Genomic DNA, 22,856 nt, shown 5'->3' with positions numbered 1-22,856 from the left:
ATGTCCAATTCTTTGATTTCGGTGATGGTTAGGTTCAGATGGGTGAGGTTTGGTAGGATAAGCACTTTTTGTGGATATTTTGGCAATGTCGAATTTTCTGATTTCGGTGATGGATAGGTTAGGTTGGGTTAGGTATTGTGAGGTAAACACGTTTTGTGGATATTTTTTTGATGTCCAATTCTTTGATTTCGGTGATGGTTAGGTTCAGATGGGTGAGGTTTGGTAGGATAAGCACTTTTTGTGGATATTTTGGCAATGTCGAATTTTCTGACTTCGGTGATGGTTAGGTTAGGTTGGGTTAGGTATTGTGAGGAAAGCACGTTTTGTGGATATTTTCGCAATGTCCAATTCTTTGATTTCGGTGATGGTTAGGTTCAGATGGGTGAGGTTTGGTAGGATAAGAACTTTTTGTGGAAATTTTGGCAATGTCGAATTCTCTGACTTCGGTGATGGTTAGGTTAGGTTGGGTTAGGTATTGTGAGGTAATTACGTCTTGTAGATATTTTGGCAATGTCTAATTCTTTGATTTCAGTGATGGTTAGGTTCAGAAGGGTGAGGTTTGGTAGGATAAGAACTTTTTGTGGATATTTTGGCAATGTCGAATTCTCTGACTTCGGTGATGGTAAGGTTAGGTTAGGTTAGGTATTGTGAAGTAAGCACGTTTTTTGGATATTTACTCAATGTCCAATTCTTTTATTTCGGTGATGGTTAGGTTCAGATGGGTGAGGTTTGGTAGGATAAGCACTTTTTGTGGATATTTTGGCAATGTCGAATTCTCTGATTTCTGTGATGGTTAGGTTAGGTTGGGTTAGGTATTGTTAGGAAAGCACGTCTTGTGGATATTTTGGCAATGTCCAATTCTTTGATTTCGGTGATGGTTAGGTTCAGATGGGTGAGGTTTGGTAGGATAAGCACTTTTTGTGGATATTTTGGCAATGTCAAATTTTTTGACTTCGGTGATGGTTAGGTTAGGTTGGGTTAGGTATTGTGAGGGAAGCACGTTTTGTGGATATTTTCGCAATGTCGAATTCTTTGATTTCGGTGATGGTTAGGTTCAGATGGGTGAGGTTTGGAAGGATAAGAACTTTTTGTGGATATTTTGGCAATGTCGAATTCTCTGACTTCGGTGATGGTAAGGTTAGGTTAGATAAAATATGGTGAGGTAAGCATGTCTTGTGGATATTTTGTCAAAGTCCAATTCTTCGATTTCGGTGATGGTTAGGTTCAGAAGGGTGAGGTTTGGTAGGATAAGAACTTTTTGTGGATATTTTGGCAATGTCGAATTTTCTGATTTCGGTGATGGGTAGGTTAGGTTGGGTTAGGTATTGTGAGGTAAGCACGTTTTGTGGATATTTTTGCAATGTCCAATTCTTTGATTTCGGTGATGGTTAGGTTCAGAAGGTGAGGTTTGGTAGGATAAGCACTTTTGTGGATATTTTGGCAATGTCGAATTTTCTGACTTCGGTGATGGTTAGGTTAGGTTGGTTAGGTATTGTGAGGGAAGCACGTTTTGTGGATATTTTCGCAATGTCAAATTCTTTGATTTCGGTGATGGTTAGGTTCAGATGGGTGAGGTTTGGTAGGAAAAGAACTTTTTGTGAAATTTTGGCAATGTCGAATTCTCTGACTTCGGTGATGGTTAGGTTAGGTTGGTTAGGTATTGTGAGGTAAGCACGTCTTGTGGATATTTTGGCAATGTCCAATTCTTTGATTTCGGTGATGGTTAGGTTCAGAAGGGTGAGGTTTGGTAGGATAAGAACTTTTTGTGGATATTTTGGCAATGTCGAATTCTCTGACTTCGGTGATGGTAAGGTTAGGTTAGGTTAGGTATTGTGAAGTAAGCATGTTTTGTGGATATTTACTCAATGTCCAATTCTTTGATTTCGGTGATGGTTAGGTTCAGATGGGTGAGGTTTGGTAGGATAAGCACTTTTTGTGATATTTTGGCAATGTCGAATTTTTTAACTTCGGTGATGGTAAGGTTAGGTTGGGTTAGGTATTGTGAAGTAAGCACTTTTTGTGGATATTTCGCAATGTCAAATTCTTTAATTTCGGTGATGGTTAGGTTTAGATGGGTGAGGTTTGGTAGGATAAGAACTTTTTGTGGATATTTTGGCAATGTCGAATTCTCTGACTTCGGTGATGGTAAGGTTAGGTTAGGTTAGGTATTGTGAAGTAAGCACGTTTTGTGGATATTTACTCAATGTCCAATTCTTTGATTTCGGTGATGGTTAGGTTCAGATGGGTGAGGTTTGGTAGGATAAGCACTTTTTGTGGATATTTTGGCAATGTCGAATTTTTTAACTTCGGTGATGGTTAGGTTAGGTTGGGTTAGGTTTTGTGAAGTAAGCACTTTTTGTGGATATTTTCGCAATGTCAAATTCTTTAATTTCGGTGATGGTTAGGTTTAGATGGGTGAGGTTTGGTAGGATAAGAACTTTTTGTGGAAATTTTGGCAATGTCGAATTCTCTGACTTCGGTGATGATAAGGTTAGGTTAGATAAAATATGGTGAGGTAAGCATGTCTTGTGGATATTTTGGCAAAGTCTAATTCTTCGATTTCGGTGATGGTTAGGTTCAGATGGGTGAGGTTTGGTAGGATAAGCACTTTTTGTGGATATTTTGGCAATGTCGAATTTTCTGATTTCGGTGATGGTAAGGTTAGGTTCTGTTAGGTATTGTGAGCAAGCACGTTTTGTGGATATTTTTTTAATGTCCAATTCTTTGATTTCGGTGATGGTTAGGTTCAGATGGGTGAGGTTTGGTAGGATAAGCACTTTTTGTGGATATTTTGGCAATGTCGAACTTTCTGACTTCGGTGATGGTTAGGTTAGGTTGGATTAGGTATTGTGAGGGAAGCACGTTTTGTGGATATTTTCGCAATGTCAAATTCTTTGATTTCAGTGATGGTTAGGTTCAGATGGGTGAGGTTTGGTAGGATAAAAACTTTTTGTGGAAATTTCGGCAATGTCGAATTCTCTGACTTCGGTGATGGTTAGGTTAGGTTAGGTTAGGTATTGTGAGGTGAGCACGATTTGTGGATATTTTCGCAATGTCCAATTCTTTGATTTCGGTGATGGTTAAGTTCAGATGGGTGAGGTTTGGTAGGATAAGAACTTTTTGTGGATATTTTGGCAATGTCAAATTTCTGATTTCGGTGATGGGTAGGTTAGGTTGGGTTAGGTATTGTGAGGTAAGCACGTTTTGTGGATATTTTCGCAATGTCCAATTCTTTGATTTCGGTGATGGTTAGGTTCAGAGGGTGAGGTTTGGTAGGATAAGAACTTTTTGTGGATATTTTGGCAATGTCGAACTCTCTGACTTCGGTGATGGTAAGGTAAGGTTGGGTTAGGTATTGTGAGGTAAGCACGTTTTGTGGATATTTAATCAATGTCCAATTCTTTGATTTCGGTGATGGTTAGGTTCAGATGGGTGAGGTTTGGTAGGATAAGCACTTTTTGTGGATATTGTGGCAATGTCGAATTTTCTGATTTCGGTGATGGTTAGGTTAGGTTGGGTTAGGTATTGTGAGGCAAGCACGTTTTGTGGATATTTTTTTAATGTCCAATTCTTTGATTTCGGTGATGGTTAGGTTCAGATGGGTGAGGTTTGGTAGGATAAGCACTTTTTGTGGATATTTTGGCAATGTCGAATTTTCTGACTTCGGTGATGGTTAGGTTAGGTTGGGTTAGGTATTGTGAGGAAAGCACGTTTTGTGGATATTTTCGCAATGTCCAATTCTTTGATTTCGGTGATGGTTAGGTTCAGATGGGTGAGGTTTGGTAGGATAAGAACTTTTTGTGGAAATTTTGGCAATGTCGAATTCTCTGACTTCGGTGATGGTTAGGTTAGGTTGGGTTAGGTATTGTGAGGTAATTACGTCTTGTAGATATTTTGGCAATGTCTAATTCTTTGATTTCAGTGATGGTTAGGTTCAGAAGGGTGAGGTTTGGTAGGATAAGAACTTTTTGTGGATATTTTGGCAATGTCGAATTCTCTGACTTCGGTGATGGTAAGGTTAGGTTAGGTTAGGTATTGTGAAGTAAGCACGTTTTTTGGATATTTACTCAATGTCCAATTCTTTTATTTCGGTGATGGTTAGGTTCAGATGGGTGAGGTTTGGTAGGATAAGCACTTTTTGTGGATATTTTGGCAATGTCGAATTCTCTGATTTCTGTGATGGTTAGGTTAGGTTGGGTTAGGTATTGTTAGGAAAGCACGTCTTGTGGATATTTTGGCAATGTCCAATTCTTTGATTTCGGTGATGGTTAGGTTCAGAAGGGTGAGGTTTGGTAGGATAAGAACTTTTTGTGGATATTTTGGCAATGTCGAATTCTCTGACTTCGGTGATGGTAAGGTTAGGTTAGGTTAGGTATTGTGAAGTAAGCATGTTTTGTGGATATTTACTCAATGTCCAATTCTTTGATTTCGGTGATGGTTAGGTTCAGATGGGTGAGGTTTGGTAGGATAAGCACTTTTTGTGGATATTTTGGCAATGTCGAATTTTCTGACTTCGGTGATGGTTAGGTTAGGTTGGGTTAGGTATTGTGAGGAAAGCACGTTTTGTGGATATTTTCGCAATGTCCAATTCTTTGATTTCGGTGATGGTTAGGTTCAGATGGGTGAGGTTTGGTAGGATAAGAACTTTTTGTGGAAATTTTGGCAATGTCGAATTCTCTGACTTCGGTGATGGTTAGGTTAGGTTGGGTTAGGTATTGTGAGGTAATTACGTCTTGTAGATATTTTGGCAATGTCTAATTCTTTGATTTCAGTGATGGTTAGGTTCAGAAGGGTGAGGTTTGGTAGGATAAGAACTTTTTGTGGATATTTTGGCAATGTCGAATTCTCTGACTTCGGTGATGGTAAGGTTAGGTTAGGTTAGGTATTGTGAAGTAAGCACGTTTTTTGGATATTTACTCAATGTCCAATTCTTTTATTTCGGTGATGGTTAGGTTCAGATGGGTGAGGTTTGGTAGGATAAGCACTTTTTGTGGATATTTTGGCAATGTCGAATTCTCTGATTTCTGTGATGGTTAGGTTAGGTTGGGTTAGGTATTGTTAGGAAAGCACGTCTTGTGGATATTTTGGCAATGTCCAATTCTTTGATTTCGGTGATGGTTAGGTTCAGATGGGTGAGGTTTGGTAGGATAAGCACTTTTTGTGGATATTTTGGCAATGTCAAATTTTTTGACTTCGGTGATGGTTAGGTTAGGTTGGGTTAGGTATTGTGAGGGAAGCACGTTTTGTGGATATTTTCGCAATGTCGAATTCTTTGATTTCGGTGATGGTTAGGTTCAGATGGGTGAGGTTTGGAAGGATAAGAACTTTTTGTGGATATTTTGGCAATGTCGAATTCTCTGACTTCGGTGATGGTAAGGTTAGGTTAGATAAAATATGGTGAGGTAAGCATGTCTTGTGGATATTTTGTCAAAGTCCAATTCTTCGATTTCGGTGATGGTTAGGTTCAGAAGGGTGAGGTTTGGTAGGATAAGAACTTTTTGTGGATATTTTGGCAATGTCGAATTTTCTGATTTCGGTGATGGGTAGGTTAGGTTGGGTTAGGTATTGTGAGGTAAGCACGTTTTGTGGATATTTTCGCAATGTCCAATTCTTTGATTTCGGTGATGGTTAGGTTCAGAAGGGTGAGGTTTGGTAGGATAAGCACTTTTTGTGGATATTTTGGCAATGTCGAATTTTCTGACTTCGGTGATGGTTAGGTTAGGTTGGGTTAGGTATTGTGAGGGAAGCACGTTTTGTGGATATTTTCGCAATGTCAAATTCTTTGATTTCGGTGATGGTTAGGTTCAGATGGGTGAGGTTTGGTAGGAAAAGAACTTTTTGTGGAAATTTTGGCAATGTCGAATTCTCTGACTTCGGTGATGGTTAGGTTAGGTTGGGTTAGGTATTGTGAGGTAAGCACGTCTTGTGGATATTTTGGCAATGTCCAATTCTTTGATTTCGGTGATGGTTAGGTTCAGAAGGGTGAGGTTTGGTAGGATAAGAACTTTTTGTGGATATTTTGGCAATGTCGAATTCTCTGACTTCGGTGATGGTAAGGTTAGGTTAGGTTAGGTATTGTGAAGTAAGCATGTTTTGTGGATATTTACTCAATGTCCAATTCTTTGATTTCGGTGATGGTTAGGTTCAGATGGGTGAGGTTTGGTAGGATAAGCACTTTTTGTGGATATTTTGGCAATGTCGAATTTTTTAACTTCGGTGATGGTAAGGTTAGGTTGGGTTAGGTATTGTGAAGTAAGCACTTTTTGTGGATATTTTCGCAATGTCAAATTCTTTAATTTCGGTGATGGTTAGGTTTAGATGGGTGAGGTTTGGTAGGATAAGAACTTTTTGTGGATATTTTGGCAATGTCGAATTCTCTGACTTCGGTGATGGTAAGGTTAGGTTAGGTTAGGTATTGTGAAGTAAGCACGTTTTGTGGATATTTACTCAATGTCCAATTCTTTGATTTCGGTGATGGTTAGGTTCAGATGGGTGAGGTTTGGTAGGATAAGCACTTTTTGTGGATATTTTGGCAATGTCGAATTTTTTAACTTCGGTGATGGTTAGGTTAGGTTGGGTTAGGTTTTGTGAAGTAAGCACTTTTTGTGGATATTTTCGCAATGTCAAATTCTTTAATTTCGGTGATGGTTAGGTTTAGATGGGTGAGGTTTGGTAGGATAAGAACTTTTTGTGGAAATTTTGGCAATGTCGAATTCTCTGACTTCGGTGATGATAAGGTTAGGTTAGATAAAATATGGTGAGGTAAGCATGTCTTGTGGATATTTTGGCAAAGTCTAATTCTTCGATTTCGGTGATGGTTAGGTTCAGATGGGTGAGGTTTGGTAGGATAAGCACTTTTTGTGGATATTTTGGCAATGTCGAATTTTCTGATTTCGGTGATGGTAAGGTTAGGTTCTGTTAGGTATTGTGAGGCAAGCACGTTTTGTGGATATTTTTTTAATGTCCAATTCTTTGATTTCGGTGATGGTTAGGTTCAGATGGGTGAGGTTTGGTAGGATAAGCACTTTTTGTGGATATTTTGGCAATGTCGAACTTTCTGACTTCGGTGATGGTTAGGTTAGGTTGGATTAGGTATTGTGAGGGAAGCACGTTTTGTGGATATTTTCGCAATGTCAAATTCTTTGATTTCAGTGATGGTTAGGTTCAGATGGGTGAGGTTTGGTAGGATAAAAACTTTTTGTGGAAATTTCGGCAATGTCGAATTCTCTGACTTCGGTGATGGTTAGGTTAGGTTAGGTTAGGTATTGTGAGGTGAGCACGATTTGTGGATATTTTCGCAATGTCCAATTCTTTGATTTCGGTGATGGTTAAGTTCAGATGGGTGAGGTTTGGTAGGATAAGAACTTTTTGTGGATATTTTGGCAATGTCAAATTTTCTGATTTCGGTGATGGGTAGGTTAGGTTGGGTTAGGTATTGTGAGGTAAGCACGTTTTGTGGATATTTTCGCAATGTCCAATTCTTTGATTTCGGTGATGGTTAGGTTCAGAGGGTGAGGTTTGGTAGGATAAGAACTTTTTGTGGATATTTTGGCAATGTCGAACTCTCTGACTTCGGTGATGGTAAGGTAAGGTTGGGTTAGGTATTGTGAGGTAAGCACGTTTTGTGGATATTTAATCAATGTCCAATTCTTTGATTTCGGTGATGGTTAGGTTCAGATGGGTGAGGTTTGGTAGGATAAGCACTTTTTGTGGATATTGTGGCAATGTCGAATTTTCTGATTTCGGTGATGGTTAGGTTAGGTTGGGTTAGGTATTGTGAGGCAAGCACGTTTTGTGGATATTTTTTTAATGTCCAATTCTTTGATTTCGGTGATGGTTAGGTTCAGATGGGTGAGGTTTGGTAGGATAAGCACTTTTTGTGGATATTTTGGCAATGTCGAATTTTCTGACTTCGGTGATGGTTAGGTTAGGTTGGGTTAGGTATTGTGAGGGAAGCACGTTTTGTGGATATTTTCGCAATGTCAAATTCTTTAATTTCGGTGATGGTTAGGTTCAGATGGCTGAGGTTTGGTAGGATAAGAACTTTTTGTGGAAATTTTGGCAATGTCGAATTCTCTGACTTCGGTGATGGTAAGGTAAGGTTAGGTAAGGTATTGTGAAGTAAGCACGTTTTGTGGATATTTGATCAATGTCCAATTCTTTGATTTCGGTGATGGTTAGGTTCAGATGGGTGAGGTTTGGTAGGATAAGCACTTTTTGTGGATATTTTGGCAATGTCGAATTTTCTAACTTCATTGATGGTTAGGTTAGGTTGGGTTAGGTATTGTGAGGTAAGCACGTTTTGTAGATATTTTCGCAATGTCAAATTCTTTAATTTCGGTGATGGTTAGGTTCAGATGGGTGAGGTTTGGTAGGAAAAGAACTTTTTGTGGAAATTTTGGCAATGTCGAATTCTCTGACTTCGGTGATGGTTAGGTTAGGTTGGGTTAGGTATTGTGAGGTAAGCACGTCTTGTGGATATTTTGGCAATGTCCAATTCTTTGATTTCGGTGATGGTTAGTTACAGAAGGGTGAGGTTTGGTAGGATAAGAACTTTTTGTGGATATTTTGGCAATGTCGAATTCTCTGACTTCGGTGATGGTAAGGTTAGGTTAGGTTAGGTATTGTGAAGTAAGCATGTTTTGTGGATATTTACTCAATGTCCAATTCTTTGATTTCGGTGATGGTTAGGTTCAGATGGGTGAGGTTTTGTAGGATAAGCACTTTTTGTGGATATTTTGGCAATGTCGAATTTTTTAACTTCGGTGATGGTAAGGTTAGGTTGGGTTAGGTATTGTGAAGTAAGCACTTTTTGTGGATATTTTCGCAATGTCAAATTCTTTAATTTCGGTGATGGTTAGGTTTAGATGGGTGAGGTTTGGTAGGATAAGAACTTTTTGTGGATATTTTGGCAATGTCGAATTCTCTGACTTCGGTGATGGTTAGGTTAGGTTGGGTTAGGTATTATGAGGGAAGCACGTTTTGTGGATATTTTCGCAATGTCAAATTCTTTGATTTCGGTGATGGTTAGGTTCAGATGGGTGAGGTTTGGTAGGATAAGGACTTTTTGTGGAAATTTTGGCAATGTCAAATTCTCTGACTTCGGTGATGGTAAGGTTAGGTTGGGTTAGGTATTGTGAGGTGGAGTAGCGCGCGGACAGTGGGAGCGAGTGGACGTGTCTGTGCGCGCTCTCTCGGCCGAGCACCGACGCCGGCTGTCTACACAGTCCAGAACCGCTACCGCTACTAGAAGCCAGGAGTCGCAACTAGGAGTCAGGAGGGGCCATTGGCACTTCACTGCGTCTGTGCCAGTAGTATCAGACGTATCTGAAGGAGGTAGGAGAGGCTGTGTGTTTGCATGTAAAAAAAAAAAAAAAAACCAGGCCGCCACGTTGTTATAACTACCACACAACCCATAACACACCGACAGTTGACGAAACACCACGCACATAGCGATAATAATAATTGACACCTTGCAAATTGTCGTTATATCGCGTGTAACACAACATCGCTAATCATCTGACCACGCACGCCGGTTCCGATCGCTATACGAATACGACCAGCTGACTATCTGTCAAATCGCGCGACAACCATTGACATTTCTCGGGGGCGCGGGGAGCTGCCAGTCACTGTCAAAGGTGGCTACACTGTGAAAAAAGCCAGTGAAACGCCCGCAAATCGTCGTTATATCACGTGTAATACAATACAATACATCGCTTGAACAGCTGTACCACACCACGCCGGTTCCGATCGTGACACGAATACGATCAGCTGACTAGCTGTCAAATAGCGTGACAGCCAATTATATTTCACGCCTGCCTCAGGCAAAGGTGGCTACACTGTGAATAAAGCCAGTGAAACATCCGCAAATTGTTGTAATATTACGTGTAATACAATACAATACAATACATTCCTAGACCATCTGACTACACCACGCCGGTTTCGATCGCGACACGAACACGATCAGCTGACTAGCTGTCAAATCGTGGGGGCGCCGGCGAGCCGCTTGCCACAGACGATCGCTGCAAAGCACCCACTGTACAACACGGCATTCATACAAATAAATAAACAAATATAAATAATTATCTGCAAAACCAATTAAGATTAAAACTCTAATTAAATTATTTATTCACTAGCGACACCTATGGTCAATTTAGATTAAAACCGTAATTAAATTATTTACTCACTAGCGACACCTATGGTCAATTTAGATTAAAACCTTAATTAAATTATTTATACACTAGCGACATCTATGGTCAATTAAGATCAAAACCTTAAATTAAATTATTTATTCACTAGCGACATCTATGGTCACAATTAAAAATCTTTACCGCAAAAAATCGTAAGAAGTAAACGTCACCGGGAACGAACCGCCGACATACATAGTTCGCACTATGAACAGCTGACATACATGCGCGTGACTACCTGCCCCCATACGCGAGAGACGTAACATCATTACATGCACAGCTGATTCTTAGACCAGCTGACCACAACAAACGACACATCGTGGATTATCTGCTGATATGAATGTCCATTTACTTTATCTGTCATTATAAATGCTATTCTTCATGTTTATGTACGAATGTATTTATGTTTATGTTTAATTGGTATTTTGTTTTTTCTTTTTTGTGTTATATTTTTTTTTTTGACCAGTGTGGCACTTTAGGCTTTAGCGCTTCAGGAATTCCTGTTAAGCCACAATGGTCTGTTTAAAATAAATAAATAAATAAATGAATGACAATGAGCAACGAAAAGCCACAGCAACAAATTATGGATCCAATAAACAGAATAAAAGTGGAAATGGACATGCTCGTGGAGTTTGTGTCAAACGCCAAAAACACGAAGGAAAACATTAAAACCCAAATTAGCCTAGTACGCAGATTAGTGACAAGCCTAGCCGAGGAAGAGCAGAAAAAGAATAAAATCAACAAAACTGCATCTAAAGCTTCCGACGCGAGCACGGCGACAGAGACGACAGAGAAAAACACTCAGACCGAGACCGAAGAGTGGAAGACCCAACGGAAACAGCAGCGGAAGCAAAAGTGGAAGCCCCAGAAGCCGCTACAGAAGCAACAGGAACAGGAGCAAGCGCAACAGGAAGAAAAACAGCAGCAGCGCCCACAGCCGTATCCACAGCCGCAGACGCAGCAGCAACGACAACAACAAAACAAGGTCCAGCAGAAAAAACCCAAACTGACTATACCGCGCCCAAAAACCGAAGCGATAACACTGAAGCGAAGCGAAAGTAATAACAACACGTACGCGGATATTCTCAAAAAAATAAGAACCACCGTAGACATCGCTGCAACTGGATGCCAGGTGGACCGCATCAGAAAAACCCGGAACGGTATGATCCTAATGGAACTGGAAAGGAACGGCGGCAACCCCACAACGCTAGCAGACGCCATTAAAACAGCACTAGGTGACGACACAACGGTCAGGAGATTAACGACGATGGTGAAGATAGAGGTGCGGGACCTGGATGAAGGAGAAGAGCGCCAAGATGTGATGGACGCCCTCAAACCAGTACTGGGAACGCTTACAGTCGAGGAGGCTGAAGTGGTCAGCCTATTCAACACTTACAACGGAACAAGAGTCGCAGTTGTAAAGATGGCAAGCGACAAAGCACGTACAATCCTAAAAAAAGGTAAGCTTCGCGTAGGATGGGTAAACTGCCGCGTACGACAGCACATAGAAGCGGTCCGCTGTTACAAGTGCCAGGAGTACGGACACTTGGCAGCCACCTGCAGCGGAAGTGACAGGTCCCAACTGTGTCGCCGATGTGGTAAAGGAGGCCACATAGCGGCCAAATGCGAGAACAGTCTGTGCTGCATTGTCTGCAAAGACCGCGGCACGGACACACAGCACATGGCAGGGACACCCAAGTGTCCTGCATACAAAACCGAACTGGAGAGACAGAGGAAGGGGAGGACACAAACATAATGGCTGCAAATGGAAAAATAAGAGTCCTCCAGGTAAACCTTAACCATTGCAGGGTTGCGCAGGACCTCCTCCTGCAGACCATCTATGAGAAAAAAATTGACATCACAATAATAAGCGAACAACATCGCCCATTAAATGGAGATTGGTTCGCCGACACAACCCAGCGCTCGGCGATCTACATCTCACGCGGAAGCGGGATAATCACAGAGGCAGGAACACCACAGGTAGGTGCAGTCTGGGTTCGGGTGCGGGGCGTGCGGTTCTACAGCTGTTACTGTTCGCCGAACGCCTCGGTCTCGGACTTCGTACTGTTTTTGCACGAATTGGAGGCGAGCGTCAGCAGGAGCACAGGACGAGTGGTCGTTGCCGGAGACTTCAATGCAAAGTCTACAGAGTGGGAATCACCTATCACCGATGAGCGCGGTCGCCTACTAGCTGACACAATGGCCAGACTAAACCTGCATGTCCTGAACACCGGAAGTGCAAATACCTTCGTCAGAGGAAGCACTGGCTCCATAGTCGACGTCGCTTTCGCGGACGAGGACACCATTGGCCGCATTACCAACTGGGAGGTGCTCAGCGACACAACACTAAGCGACCACCAATACATCTCATACGAGCTAAGAGACACAAGAACGACCGATTCGACCCCGCATAAGACCGAGCCGACAAGGTGGGCCGTCGGCAAGCTAGACACTAAAACGTGCGAAGAGACGCTCAAGTTCGAGTGTGGCCGTATTCAAGATACCACAACTGGAACAGAACTTTGCAAAGAGACAACGGCAGCGATCACTCGGGCTTGCGAGGCCTCGATGCCGAAGAAGGGTGGAGTGGGACGGAAACCACAATATTGGTGGAACGACGAAATTGCAGAGCTGCGAAGAACCTGCACAAGAAAACGAAGAGAGCACTGTCGGACTGAACGAAGACACAGATCAGGCCACGAAGACGACCAAACGGCCATCGAAACCGCAAGCGAAGCCCACAAAGAAGCAAGAAGAGCAGTCACCTACGCAATCAGGAGGAGTAAAAAGTTGATGTGGGAACAACTCATAGCGACGGTGGACCTGGACCCATGGGGCCAAGCGTATCGTATGGTCCGTGGTAAGCTGTCCGGCCACCGCCAAATTCCCTTCTTAAACAGAGATGGAAATTTGGAAACGATAGTTTCACACCTTTTCCCTACACACAAAGAGACGACACCACAAGCGTGGATCATAGAGCCCGAAGACATCCCAGAGTTTACACTGGGTGAACTATACTCGGCAACAAAACGGCTGTCCACTGACAAATCACCTGGACCTGACGGAATACCGAATGAAATTCTCCGCATATCGGCTAAAGTCTGCCCGAAAACATTGCTGCGGACATTCAACAGCTGCCTCAAGAGCGGAGAATTCCCAAAAATATGGAAAAGGCAGAAACTCGTGCTCATACCCAAGGGCAACAAACCACCGGAGGAGCCGTCGTCATACCGGCCACTGTGCATGTTGGACGGATTGGGCAAACTCCTCGAGCGCCTCATATTACAGAGAGTAGCGAAGACGACGGAGACGGAAGGCGGGTTATGTTCGCAGCAATACGGGTTCAGACCCGGTCGGTCCACGGTAGACGCAATAGCCGAGGTCATAAAGACAATAAAAGACGCTCATAGTGGAACATTAAAAACGAGCAGTCACTGCATAATGGTGACACTGGACGTTAAAAATGCTTTCAATTCTGCCAGATGGGATAAAATAATGTCGGCTCTATCGGAGCTCGGTGGAATACCAGACTACCTTGTAAGAATAATAGGAAGTTACCTGTCGGAGAGGGTTCTGATCACAAGACTGGCAGAACGCAAGATCTCCTCTGGTGTTCCACAGGGCTCTGTCATGGGACCAACATTATGGAACATAATGTACGACTCACTTCTTAAATTAAGACTTCCAGGAGGAGCGAAGCTGGTGGGTTTTGCAGACGACGTAGCTATCATTGTTGTGGCTAGGAAAATAACGGACCTCGAGACCGCCACAAACGACACTCTCGACCTGGTGAACGACTGGATGACGGAAGCCGGACTACAGCTTGCACCACAAAAAACCGAGGCGGTTTTGTTCACCAGAAAAAGAAAAATCGAACCCCCGAAAATCACCATTTCGGGATACGACGTGAGACTAAAAAGGTATTTGACTTATCTTGGAATAATTCTAGATGACAAATTAACCTTTAAGAAACAAGCTGAGCATGCCGCGGAGAAAGCGGTAAGAGCTGTCAACAACATCGGACGACTAATGCCCAACATCGGAGGGCCCAAACCATGCCGAAGAAAACTACTCAACAGCGTAGTGCACTCGGTGATCCTATACGGTGCACCAATATGGGCGCCCAGCATGGCAGTGGAGAGAACCAGGAAATACCTCGCAAGAGTACAACGCAGGGGCGTACTGAGAATCGTATCGGCATATACAACAGTATCCGAGTGCGCAGTACTGGTTATTGCTGGAGTACCACCCATCGACCTACTGGCACATGAAAGAAAGAAGGTATACGAGGGAAGAAAGGAGGGAACGAAAAAAGTAAGAGCGACGGCACGGGCGGAGCTCATGACGGAATGGCAGGTCCGCTGGGACGGCGCAGACAAAGGTAGATGGACACATCGACTGATCCCATCAATCGCAGCCTGGACAAGGAGGAAAAGCGCAAAACCGGACTACCACACAACCCAGCTACTAACCAGCCATGGGTGTTTCGGAGCATTCCTCAACCGCATCGGAAAGGAAACGACAGCAGGATGTCACCACTGTGCATCAATCAGAGATGACGCAGAACATACACTCCTCGTATGCCCTGCATGGGAATCTGAAAGAGCGACACTCGAAGAAAGCACCCCGGTCAACACTGAAGACATAGCACAGAACATCACTAAAGACGTAGCCTCTTGGGAAGCATTCGCAGAGTTCGCAAGGAGCGTCATGAAGCAGAAGGAGGAGGCCGAACGGCTAAGGAAAGCGGAAAGACTTATAGAAGGAAATGAATAGATGTCAACCCATAGATATAGATATACTATTACCAGCCTATGATAAATACTGCAAATGAATGTTTTTCAGGAAACAGAAACCAAGCGGGTCAACTAGATGAACTGGAAAGGAGGGTTCCGCACAAAAAGGAGAAGCCAACAAGGACGAAATCAGCCCCTGCGGAAGCAATCCACCAACGAGTGGGGTCCCCAAAGGGGTGAGGTGAGTCGGGGGAGTTTTTTAGTCAGTAAAAATCTGACACTTCCCTCTAGTGCGGACTAGAGGGAGTCTTATTGAAGATTTTCTCCTCCCACGCATAGGAAAAAAAAAAAAAAAAAAAAAAAAAGGTATTGTGAGGTAAGCACGTCTTGTGGATATTTTGGCAATGTCCAATTCTTTGATTTCGGTGATGGTTAGGTTCAGATGGGTGAGGTTTGGTAGGATAAGAACTTTTTGTGGAAATTTTGGCAATGTCGAATTTTTTGACTTCGGTGATGGTTAGGTTAGGTTGGGTTAGGTATTGTGAGGGAAGCACGTTTTGTGGATATTTTTGCAATGTCCAATTCTTTGATTTCGGTAATGGTTAGTTTCAGATGAGTGTGGTTTGGTAGGATAAGAATTTTTTGTGGATATTTTGGCAATGTCAAATTTTCTGACTTACGTGATGGTTAGGTTAGGTTGGGTTAGGTATTTTAAGGAAGCACGTATTTGGGATATTTTATCAATGTCCAATTCTTTGATTTCGGTGATGGTTAGGTTCAGATGGGTGGGGTTTGGTAGGATAAGCACTTTTTGTGGATATTTTGGCAATGTCGAATTTTCTGATTTCGGTGATGGATAGGTTAGGTTGGGTTAGGTATTGTGAAGTAAACACGTTTTGTGGATATTTTTTTAATGTCCAATTCTTTTATTTCGGTGATGGTTAGGTTCAGATGGGTGAGGTTTGGTAGGATAAGCACTTTTTGTGGATATTTTGGCAATGTCGAATTTTCTGACTTCGGTGATGGTTAGGTTAGGTTGGGTTAGGTATTGTGAGGAAAGCACGTTTTGTGGATATTTTCGCAATGTCCAATTCTTTGATTTCGGTGATGGTTAGGTTCAGATGGGTGAGGTTTGGTAGGATAAGCACTTTTTGTGGATATTTTGGCAATGTCGAATTTTCTGATTTCGGTGATGGATAGGTTAGGTTGGGTTAGGTATTGTGAAGTAAACACGTTTTGTGGATATTTTTTTAATGTCCAATTCTTTTATTTCGGTGATGGTTAGGTTCAGATGGGTGAGGTTTGGTAGGATAAGCACTTTTTGTGGATATTTTGGCAATGTCGAATTTTCTGACTTCGGTGATGGTTAGGTTAGGTTGGGTTAGGTATTGTGAGGAAAGCACGTTTTGTGGATATTTTCGCAATGTCCAATTCTTTGATTTCGGTGATGGTTAGGTTCAGATGGGTGAGGTTTGGTAGGATAAGCACTTTTTGTGGATATTTTGGCAATGTCGAATTTTTTGACTTCGGTGATGGTTAGGTTAGCTTGGGTTAGGTATTGTGAGGGAAGCACGTTTTGTGGATATTTTCGCAATGTCAAATTCTTTGATTTCGGTGATGGTTAGGTTCAGATGGGTGAGGTTTGGTAGGATAAGAACTTTTTGTGGAAAATTTGGCAATGTCGAATTCTCTGACTTCGGTGATGGTTAGGTTAGGTTGGGTTAGGTATTGTGAGGTAAGCACGTCTTGTAGATATTTTGGCAATGTCTAATTCTTTGATTTCGGTGATGGTTAGGTTCAGAAGGGTGAAGTTTGGTAGGATAAGAACTTTTTGTGGATATTTTGGCAATGTCGAATTCTCTGACTTCGGTGATGGTAAGGTTAGGTTAGGTTAGGTATTGTGAAGTAAGCACGTTTTATGGATATTTACTCAATGTCCAATTCTTTGATTTCGGTGATGGTTAGGTTCAGATGGGTGAGGTTTGGTAGGATAAGCACTTTTTGTGGATATTTTTGCAATGTCGAATTTTTTAACTTCGGTGATGGTTAGGTTAGGTTGAGTTAGGTATTGTGAGGTAAGCACGTTTTGTGGATATTTTCGCAATGTCAAATTCTTTAATTTCGGTGATGGTTAGGTTTAGATGGGTGAGGTTTGGTAGGATAAGAACTTTTTGTGGAAATTTTGGCAATGTCGACTTTTCTGACTTCGGTGATAATAAGGTTAGGTTGGATAAAATATGGTGAGGTAAGCATGTCTTGTGGATATTTTGGCAAAGTCCAATTCTTCGATTTCGGTGATGGTTAGGTTCAGAAGGGTGAGGTTTGGTAGGATAAGAACTTTTTGTGGATATTTTGGCAATGTCGAATTCTCTGATTTCGGTGATGGTAAGGTTAGGTTGGGTTAGGTATTGTTAGGTAAGCACGTCTTGTGGATATTTTGGCAATGTCCAATTCTTTGATTTCGGTGATGGTTAGGTTCAGATGGGTGAGTTTTGGTAGGATAAGCACTTTTTGTGGATATTTTGGCAATGTCGAATTTTCTGACTTCGGTGATGGTAAGGTTAGGTTGAGTTAGGTATTGTGAGGAAGGCACGTTTTGTGGATATTTTTTTTTTGTCCAATTCTTTGATTTCGGTGATGGTTAGGTTCAGAAGGGTGAGGTTTGGTAGGATAAGAACTTTTTGTGGATATTTTGGCAATGTCGAACTCTCTGACTTCGGTGATGGAAAGGTAAGGTTGGGTTAGGTATTGTGAGGTAAGCACGTTTTGTGGATATTTAATCAATGTCCAATTCTTTGATTTCGGTGATGGTTAGGTTCAGATGGGTGAGGTTTGGTACGATAAGCACTTTTTGTGGATATTTTGGCAATGTCAAATTTTCTGATTTCGGTGATGGTTAGGTTAGGTTGGGTTAGGTATTGTGAGGCAAGCACGTTTTGTGGATATTTTTTTAATGTCCAATTCTTTGATTTCGGTGATGGTTAGGTTCAGATGGGTGAGGTTTGGTAGGATAAGCACTTTTTGTGGATATTTTAGCAATGTCGAATTTTCTGACTTCGGTGATGGTTAGGTTAGGTTGGGTTAGGTATTGTGAGGGAAGCACGTTTTGTGGATATTTTCGCAATGTCAAATTCTTTGATTTCGGTGATGGTTAGGTTCAGATGGGTGAGGTTTGGTAGGATAAAAACTTTTTGTGGAAATTTTGGCAATGTCGAATTCTCTGACTTCGGTGATGGTTAGGTTAGGTTGGGTTAGGTATTGTGAGGTGAGCACGATTTGTGGATATTTTCGCAATGTCCAATTCTTTGATTTCGGTGATGGTTAAGTTCAGATGGGTGAGGTTTGGTAGGATAAGAACTTTTTGTGGATATTTTGGCAATGTCGAATTTTCTGATTTCGGTGATGGGTAGGTTAGGTTGGGTTAGGTATTGTGAGGTAAGCACGTTTTGTGGATATTTTCGCAATGTCCAATTCTTTGATTTCGGTGATGGTTAGGTTCAGAAGGGTGAGGTTTGGTAGGATAAGAACTTTTTGTGGATATTTTGGCAATGTCGAACTCTCTGACTTCGGTGATGGTAAGGTAAGGTTGGGTTAGGTATTGTGAGGTAAGCACGTTTTGTGGATATTTTATTAATGTCCAATTCTTTGATTTCGGTGATGGTTAGGTTCAGATGGGTGAGGTTTGGTAGGATAAGCACTTTTTGTGGATATTGTGGCAATGTCGAATTTTCTGATTTCGGTGATGGTTAGGTTAGGTTGGGTTAGGTATTGTGAGGCAAGCACGTTTTGTGGATATTTTTTTAATGTCCAATTCTTTGATTTCGGTGATGGTTAGGTTCAGATGGGTGAGGTTTGGTAGGATAAGAACTTTTTGTGGATATTTTGGCAATGTCGAATTCTCTGATTTCGGTGATGGTTAGGTTAGGTTGGGTTAGGTATTGTTAGGTAAGCACGTCTTGTGGATATTTTAGAAATGTCCAATTCTTTGATTTCGGTGATGGTTAGGTTCAGATGGGTGAGGTTTGGTAGGATAAGCACTTTTTGTGGATATTTTGGCAATGTCGAATTTTCTAACTTCGGTGATGGTAAGGTTAGATTGGGTTAAGTATTATGAGGTAAGCACGTTTTGTAGATATTTTCGCAATGTCAAATTCTTTAATTTCGGTGATGGTTAGGTTCAGATGGGTGAGGTTTGGTAGGATAAGAACTTTTTGTGGAAATTTTGGCAATGTCGAATTCTCTGACTTCGGTGATAGTAAGGTTAGGTTGGATAAAATATGGTGAGGTAAGCTTGTCTTGTGGATATTTTGGCAAAGTCCAATTCTTCGATTTCGGTGATGGTTAGGTTCAGAAGGGTGAGGTTTGGTAGGATAAGAACTTTTTGTGGATATTTTGGCAATGTCGAATTCTCTGATTTCGGTGATGGTTAGGTTAGGTTGGGTTAGGTATTGTTAGGTAAGCACGTCTTGTGGATATTTTAGAAATGTCCAATTCTTTGATTTCGGTGATGGTTAGGTTCAGATGGGTGAGGTTTGGTAGGATAAGCACTTTTTGTGGATATTTTGGCAATGTCGAATTTTCTAACTTCGGTGATGGTAAGGTTAGATTGGGTTAAGTATTATGAGGTAAGCACGTTTTGTAGATATTTTCGCAATGTCAAATTCTTTAATTTCGGTGATGGTTAGGTTCAGATGGGTGAGGTTTGGTAGGATAAGAACTTTTTGTGGAAATTTTGGCAATGTCGAATTCTCTGACTTCGGTGATAGTAAGGTTAGGTTGGATAAAATATGGTGAGGTAAGCTTGTCTTGTGGATATTTTGGCAAAGTCCAATTCTTCGATTTCGGTGATGGTTAGGTTCAGAAGGGTGAGGTTTGGTAGGATAAGAACTTTTTGTGGATATTTTGGCAATGTCGAATTCTCTGATTTCGGTGATGGTTAGGTTAGGTTGGGTTAGGTATTGTTAGGTAAGCACGTCTTGTGGATATTTTGGCAATGTCCAATTCTTTGATTTCGGTGATGGTTAGGTTCAGATGGGTGAGGTTTGGTAGGATGAGCACTTTTTGTGGATATTTTGGCAATGTCGAATTTTCTGACTTCGGTGATGGTTAGGTTAGGTTGGGTTAGGTAATGTGAGGGAAGCACGTTTTGTGGATAGTTTCGCAATGTCAAATTCTTTGATTTCGGTGATGGTTAGGTTCAGATGGGTGAGGTTTGGTAGGATAAGAACTTTTCGTGGATATTTTGGCAATGTCGAATTTTCTAACTTCGGTGATGGTTAGGTTAGGTTGGGTTAGGTATTGTGAGGAAGGCACGTTTTGTGGATATTTTCGCAATGTCAAATTCTTTGATTTCGGTGATGGTTAGGTTCAGTTGGGTGAGGTTTGGTAGGATAAGAACTTTTTGTGGATATTTTGGGAATGTCGAATTCTCTGACTTCGGTGATGGTTAGGTTAGGTTGGGTTAGGTATTGTGAAGTAAGCACGTACTGTGAATATTTTCGCAACATCAAATTCTTTGAGTTCGGTGATGGTTAGGTTCAGATGAGTGTGGTTTGGTAGGATAAGAATTTTTTGTGGATATTTTGGCAATGTCGAATTCTCTGACTTACGTGATGGTTAGGTTAGGTTGGGTTAGGTATTGTGAGGAAGGCACGTTTTGTGGATATTTTCGCAATGTCAAATTCTTTGATTTCGGTGATGGTTAGGTTCAGATGGGTGAGGTTTGGTAGGATAAGAACTTTTTGTGGATATTTTGGGAATGTCGAATTCTCTGACTTCGGTTATGGTTAGGTTAGGTTGGGTTAGGTATTGTGAGGTAAGCACGTTTTGTGGATATTTTGCCAATGTCCAATTCTTTGATTTCGTTGATGGTTAGGTTCAGATGAGTGTGGTTTGGTAGGATAAGATCTTTTTGTGGATATTTTGGCAATGTCGAATTCTCTGACTTCGGTGATGGTTAGGTTAGGTTGGGTTAGGTATTGTGAGGAAAGCACGTTTTGTGGATATTTTAGCAATGTCCAATTCTTTGATTTCGGTAATGGTTAGGTTCAGATGGGTGAGGTTTGTAGGATAAGCACTTTTTGTGGATATTTTGGCAATGTCGAATTCTCTGACTTCGGTGATGGTTAGGTTAGGTTAGGTTAGGTATTGTGAGGTAAGCACGTTTTGTGGATATTTTATCAATGTCCAATTTTTTGATTTTGGTGGTGGTTAGGTTCAGATGGGTGAGGTTTGGTAGGATAAGCTCTTTTTGTGGATATTTTGGCAATGTCGAATTCTCTGACTTCGGTGATGGTTAGGTTAGGTTGGGTTAGGTATTGTGAGGGAGGCACGTTTTGTGGATATTTTCGCATTGTCAAATTCTTTGATTTCGGTGATGGTTAGGTTCAGATGGGTGAAGTTTGGTAGGATAAGAACTTTTTGTGGATATTTTGGGAATGTCGAATTCTCTGACTTCGGTGATGGTTAGGTTAGGTTGGGTTAGGTTTCGTGAAGTAAGCACGTTTTGTGGATATTTTTGCAATGTCCAATTCTTTGATTTCGGTAATGGTTAGGTTCAGATGAGTGTGGTTTGGTAGGATAAGAATTTTTTGTGGATATTTTGGCAATGTCGAATTCTCTGACTTACGTGATGGTTAGGTTAGGTTGGGTTAGGTATTGTGAGGGAAGCTCGTTTTGTAGATATTTTATCAATGTCAAATTCTTTGATTTCGGTGATGGTTAGGTTCAGATGGGTGAGGTTTGGTAGGATAAGCACTTTTTGTGGATATTTTGGCAATGTCGAATTTTCTGACTTCGGTGATGGTTAGGTTAGGTTGGGTTAGGTATTGTGAGGTAAGCACGTTTTGTGGATATTTTGGCAATGTCCAATTCTTTGATTTCGGTGATGGTTAGGTTCAGATGAGTGTGGTTTGGTAGGATAAGAACTTTTTGTGGATATTTTGGCAATGTCGAATTCTCTGACTTCGGTGATGGTTAGGTTAGGTTGGGTTAGGTATTTTAAGGAAGCACGTATTTGGGATATTTTATCAATGTCCAATTCTTTGATTTCGGTGATGGTTAGGTTCAGATGGGTGAGGTTTGGTAGGATTAGAACTTTTTGTGGAAATTTTGGCTATGTCGAATTCTCTGACTTCGGTGATGGTTAGGTTAGGTTGGGTTAGATATTGTGAGGTAAGCACGTTCTGTGGATATTTAATCAATGTCCAATTCTTTGATTTCGGTGATGGTTAGGTTCAGATGGGTGAGGTTTGGTAGGGCAAGCACTTTTTGTGGATATTTTGGGAATGTCGAATTCTCTGACTTCGGTTATGGTTAGGTTAGGTTGGGTTAGGTATTGTGAAGTAAGCACGTTTTGTGGATATTTTTGAAATGTCCAATTCTTTGATTTCGGTAATGGTTAGGTTCAGATGAGTGTGGTTTGGTAGGATAAGAATTTTTTGTGGATATTTTGGCAATGTCGAATTCTCTGACTTACGTGATGGTTAGGTTAGGTTGGGAAAGGTATCGTGAAGTAAGCACGTTTTGTGGATATTTTTGCAATGTCCAATTCTTTGATTTCGGTAATGGTTAGGTTCAGATGAGTGTGGTTTGGTAGGATAAGAATTTTTTGTGGATATTTTGGCAATGTCGAATTCTCTGACTTACGTGATGGTTAGGTTAGGTTGGGTTAGGTATTGTGAGGGAAGCACGTTATGTAGATATTTTATCAATGTCAAATTCTTTGATTTCGGTGATGGTTAGGTTCAGATGGGTGAGGTTTGGTAGGATAAGCACTTTTTGTGGATATTTTGGCAATGTCGAATTTTCTGACTTCGGTGATGGTTAGGTTAGGTTGGGTTAGGTATTGTGAGGTAAGCACGTTTTGTGGATTTTTTGGCAATGTCCAATTCTTTGATTTCGGTGATGGTTAGGTTCAGATGAGTGTGGTTTG

Source organism: Arctopsyche grandis, chromosome 10 (assembly GCF_051622035.1).
Source record: "Arctopsyche grandis isolate Sample6627 chromosome 10, ASM5162203v2, whole genome shotgun sequence".
Lineage (NCBI taxonomy): Eukaryota > Metazoa > Arthropoda > Insecta > Trichoptera > Hydropsychidae > Arctopsyche > Arctopsyche grandis.
Note: the sequence above shows the minus strand (reverse complement) of the source record.